Source organism: Pinus tabuliformis, chromosome 5_1 (genome assembly GCF_031772625.1).
Source record: "Pinus tabuliformis cultivar Carrire ecotype Pingquan chromosome 5_1, CPIR1, whole genome shotgun sequence".
NCBI classification, from domain to species: Eukaryota; Viridiplantae; Streptophyta; class Pinopsida; order Pinales; family Pinaceae; genus Pinus; species Pinus tabuliformis.
This window is the reverse complement of record NC_142305.1, coordinates 485800414-485805904: the sequence shown is the minus strand read 5'-3', so window position 1 is coordinate 485805904 and position 5491 is coordinate 485800414.

Sequence of the window (5491 nt, the reverse complement as noted above, 5' to 3'; positions counted from 1 at the left end):
ACTAACACAAATTTTCTAAGGAATGGTTTGAAAATTGAATTCATCAAACCTTGAAATGTTGAAGGTGCATTGGTAAGGCCAAAAGAAATGACCAAAAATTCATAATGACCCTCATGAGTTCTAAATGTTGTTTTCGGAATGTCTTCAATCTTCATTCTGATTTGATGATATCCCGAACGAAGATCCAACTTGGTGAAGTAAATTGATCCATGCAATTCATCCAGTAATTCATCAATGAAAGGAATGGGAAACTTATCTTTAATAGTGAGCTTGTTGAGCTCCTTATAATCCAAACACATGCGCCATGATCCATCCTTCTTGTGCACCAATACGACTGGAGCAGAGAAAGAAATTTGACTTGGTTGAATTATACCAGCCTCTAGCATTTCTGCAACCATACGTTCAATTTCACTCTTTTGGGCATAGGGATATCTGTACGACCTGATGTTTGGAGGAACACTTCCTGGAATCAGATGAATAGCATGATCATGATCACGAATAGGTGGGAGACCTTTGGGAGTCTCAAATACCTTGGAATGATTGTTCAAGACTTTTTAGAGATCTGGAGAAATAGATGATTCCACTGTGGACACTTCTAGCGAACATAATTGTGCAATTACACCTCTTTGTTCCTTTTTTAGAAGCTTTGTCATACCGTTAGAGCTGATTATCTTTCCTGGTTTCCCTGCAATACCCCTTAATTCAACTTCCTTTCCTTCCACAGAAAATTTCATGAAAATTTTTTGAAAATTAAAAGCTATTGTACCCAAGGATTGTAGCCATTGGACTCCTAGTACAACATCAGCACCTCCCATTGGAATGGAAAGCATTGAGCTAGCCAATACATATTCTCCCATGGATAGCTTGATATTATGGTGCTTTCCCGAGCAATTTATTGTTCCTCCATTTGCAACCATCACTTGACACTCTGGTGCTCGATATAAGAAGCAATTCAATTCTCTTGCTATCTTACAATGAATAAAATTGTGGGTACTTCCTGAATCAATCAACACTATTACCTTTTTCTTCTTGATTTGTACTTCTATCTTGATGGTTTGAGGAGTGGTAATTCCTTCCAATGCATTACAAGATATGGTCGGATTCATTTCTTCTTTATCTAGGCTTTGCTCCTAGAGTATATCCTCTTCTTTTTACCTTTCTTGCTGCTTTTCTTCTTCCTCTTCACAATCTATGTAGAATAATTTCTTCTCAACACACTTATGACCTTTAGTGTATTTGCTATCACAACTGTAACAAAGCCCTTTTGCTCTTTTTTCTTCCAATTTTTGTGGTTTCAACCTTATAGGTTGTGGAAGACTAGCGGCAACAAAACTTCCGTCTTTATAGTTGTGAGTCGTATGCTTCCTGGTTGCCATAATTTTGCTTTCCATTTTTCTTGCTAACCTGAATGCCTTCTCTAATGAATCAGGTTCCCAAAGGTGAACATCATGTTGGATATTATCCTTTAAAGACCCTATGAACACATCAATCCTATGCTCCTCCAGAATATCTTTTACCCTTATGTTCAATTTTTGGAACTCCTCAATGTGCTCCATTATTGAACCCTTTTGTTTAAGACTTATCAATTGGCTAAAAAAAGTGTTGCTTTTTGTATCCTCATAATGTGATATCAATTCTTCCGTAAAAATTGCCCAAGTGATAAATTGTTTACGAGAGCAAAGCCATTGATACCATACAAACTGATTTGGTTCCAAATATAAAGTTGCAATACGTACCTTTTGTGTGTTTTGCACATTATTGAGATCGAAAAATTGCTCCATCTGTCTTGCCATCAAACTTCCTCATATCGATTTTTGGAATATGGTGGGTCTTTGATCCAACATTAGAGTCTATGGAATCATGATTAACATTTCTTTTGTTCTCATCATGAGTTTCCTTTACTACCCTTTCACCATTAGTGACCCTTTCTTGTAGCAACTTATTCATATTTATCTTCAATTCTTCCATGTTTGTCTTCAAATCTATCTTCAAATCATCCATCTTAGCTTACATGCCATTCATCTTAGCTCCTACACCTTTTTTTAAACAATCCATATTAGCTTCTACGCCTTTCTTTAAACCATCCATCTTAGGTTCTGTTCCTTTTTGTGCAAGGGACAGTTGTTGCACTTGGTCTTGTAATTTTGATATATCATGTTGCATTTCTTCCTCTTCTTCATGAGTCATGCTAGAGCTTTCAGGTTCCTTACTATGCATTTGCATTTTCTTTCCTCGGGGCATCAGTTACCAATAATAATGTTCTACTATGCCCTTTGAATTCCTTCAAAATAAATTTTCAAACCAAGCTTAAGCAAAAATTTAAGAAAATCTACACACCTTTTTTCACTTTGTAGGAGCTCGATATTGCCTCTGATGTATCTCTGTACTTTCAAAACATCTAGATCTAAATTTGCGCCCTACAGTAGCCCTCTATGTCCTCTTTCCAATGCCACAAGTCTGACCCAAATTGGATTCTCCAAGGAATAGTTATGTGAAATCTCCCACAGTGACTTGATTATAGACTAATTCAGTAGAGCGAACTTGTACGAATTTCCACGAGTCACTGTTCGACCTTTGTATCTGAAAAATAAATACAAGAAACTATAGTCCATCCTCTTTCTGTACCTTCTTACGAAATTTCAATTTGATCCCCAGAGAGAAAGTTATGATTCTTTTCCCCAGGTCACCTGTTTGGAATGTAATTCAGGAGTCTGCAAAAAGACCAACTTCCTCAGATCATATCTCCGCAAATATAGCGCGAACAGCTCTGAAATTCGGACCCGAGGTTCAGCGTGATTTCTTCTCAAATGGGTTTTTTTTGCAACTTCTGAAACATCGCAGAAAAAAAGTTATAGCGAAAATTCCATGATGACCTGTTTGGAGCAACGAAACCCTAGAATCCAAAGCTCTGATACCAAATGTTATGAAACCAGCTCAAGAAAAAGATAGAAAAGATAGATCAACGCCTTAGAATTCAGCCTCTTCGAGGGGGCAACCTCCTTTACATTACATAAATGAACAATTCTTGGATGATTCAAATGACAAAACCTCCTTTCTATATATAGGAGTCTAAGGAGTCACAATATAACCCAGCCGACCTAACAATAATAATATAAAGCCACAAAAATAACAATAGAGGGATTCTATGGGGCACAGTAATAACAATATGGGGATAATAGGGGCACAACAATATTAATAAGGAGTACAACTACAATAGTAATGGGGTAATCACTAGTATTATAGGGACCCAACATAATTTTTCCCGTTCGACATTCCAAATGGGTTTCCAATATGGTCCCTGTTAGAAAGAAAAACGGAAACATTAGAATCTGTATTGACTTTCGAAATATTAACAAAGCCTGCCAAAAGGACAATTTTCCTTTACCTCCCATGGAACAAATACTACAGGCGGTTGCAGGCTCAGAATTGATGTCCTTCTTGGATGGATTCTCAGGATACAATCAAGAGTTGGTACTTCCCGATGATCAATTAAAAACCGCATTCAGAACTAAATGGGGCACATACGCATATCAAAGGATGTCATTTGGTCTGATTAATGTTGGTGCCACATTTCAGAGAGCTATGGACATCGCATTCAAAGGGTTAGTTAATAAATCAGTGATATTCTATTTGGATGATATAATTGTATATTCCAAGAAACGAAACAATCATCTTAGAGATTTAAAACAGATCTTCCAACGTTGTCAAAAGTATGGGATTTCACTTAACCCAAAAAAATCCTTTTTCGCATTAAGTGAAGGAAAACTTCTTGGATTCATAGTGTCAAAATTTGGAATTCACATTGATCCTCACAGAATCAAGGAGATTTCCGCAGTACCCCTACCCCACAACAAGAAATTCATGCAATATTTTCTTGGCCAGATTAATTTTGTAAAGAGATTTGTTCCAGATTTTTCAGGAATTGTGTCTCCTTTACAAGAAATGAAAGAACTCAAACTTTAAATGGGGCCAAGATGAACATGAGCCATTCAATCTGATCAAACAAGCAATCATTAATGCTCCATCTTTAGCATCTCCAAATTTTTCCGATCCTTTTATTTTATATACATTTTCCTCTGAAAGATCATATGTTGTGATACTCACCAAAGTAAATCAAGAAAAGGCAGAAGCCCCAATTGCTTTTTTCAGTTCCAATTTACAAGGGGCTGAGTTGAATTATTCAGATGTGGAGAAACAAGCTTATGCTGTTTTCAAAGAAATTAAATATTCCACACCTTTTCTACTCAAAACACATACAAAAATCATAGTACCATTTCCAGCGATAAGAAATCTTCTCGTACAGAAAGATGTGGGTGAAAAAAGAGCCAATTGGGTTACTGCCTTACAGGAATATGACATAAAAATCAAACAAGAAAATATTGTAAAAGGTCAAGGCTTTTGCAAAATGCTGGCAGGAGCATCGCTGATCTCAGAAATTCCATCTGCAGAGATATAATGTGCAAGGTAAGCCTAAACAGTGTTGAGTCATTATACGCTGATATCATTTATTATCTAAAAAATGGATATGCTCCTTCAAACCTCGATCATACCAAGAAAAGAGCTCTAAGGCTGAAAGCCAAACAATATCAGCACGTGAATAATGTTCTTTTTAGAATAAATTATGATTTTGTTCTCCTTAGGTGTCTTGAGAAATCTGAAGCTGAAAAAGTATTGCAGGAACTCCACGATGGGCCAACAGGCAGACACTACGTTGGAGACGCTACTGCTCATAAAATCTTACGTGCAGGTTACTACTGGCCCACACTATTCAAAGACTCACATAACTACGTGAGTAAATGTCAAGTTTGTCAAACCGCTGCTGGGAGACAAAAGAAACCATCCTTGCCACTGCAACCAGTTAACATTGAGCAGCCCTTCGATCAGTGGGGATTGGACATAATAGGTGAGATCGTTCCTCACTCTTCTAAGCAGCATAGATATATCCTTACAGCAACATATTACTTTACTAAATGGGTAGAAGCAGTTCCACTCAAGACGGCTAATGCTGAAAATATCATCGAGTTCATAGATCAGTTCATAATCACCAGGTTTGGGTTGCCTTCTTCTTTAATGTTTGATAATGCGTCATATTTTTCTGGTAATACAATGACCGAATTTTCACTCAAAAGAGGTTTCAAACTCAAATACTCTGCCAAATATTACCCACAAGGGAATGGGTTAGCTGAATCTACAAATAAGAATTTAATTAGAATCATTAAGCGAACCATTGACCAAAATCATAAAAATTGGCATAAGTCTTTGATATACGCTTTATGGGTAGATAGAATAATGCAGAAAGCCTCAATAGGCACTTCTCCCTTTAATTTAGTTTATGGGAAAGAAGTGGTTCTTCCAACTCATTTGGCAATTCCCTCTTTAACCTTGGTTCAATATATTAATGAAGCACCAACTTCTTCCTTACAGCTAAGGCAACAGGAAATAATCAAGTTATAAGAACAACGAGAACAGGCCAAGATAACTCACACTCATC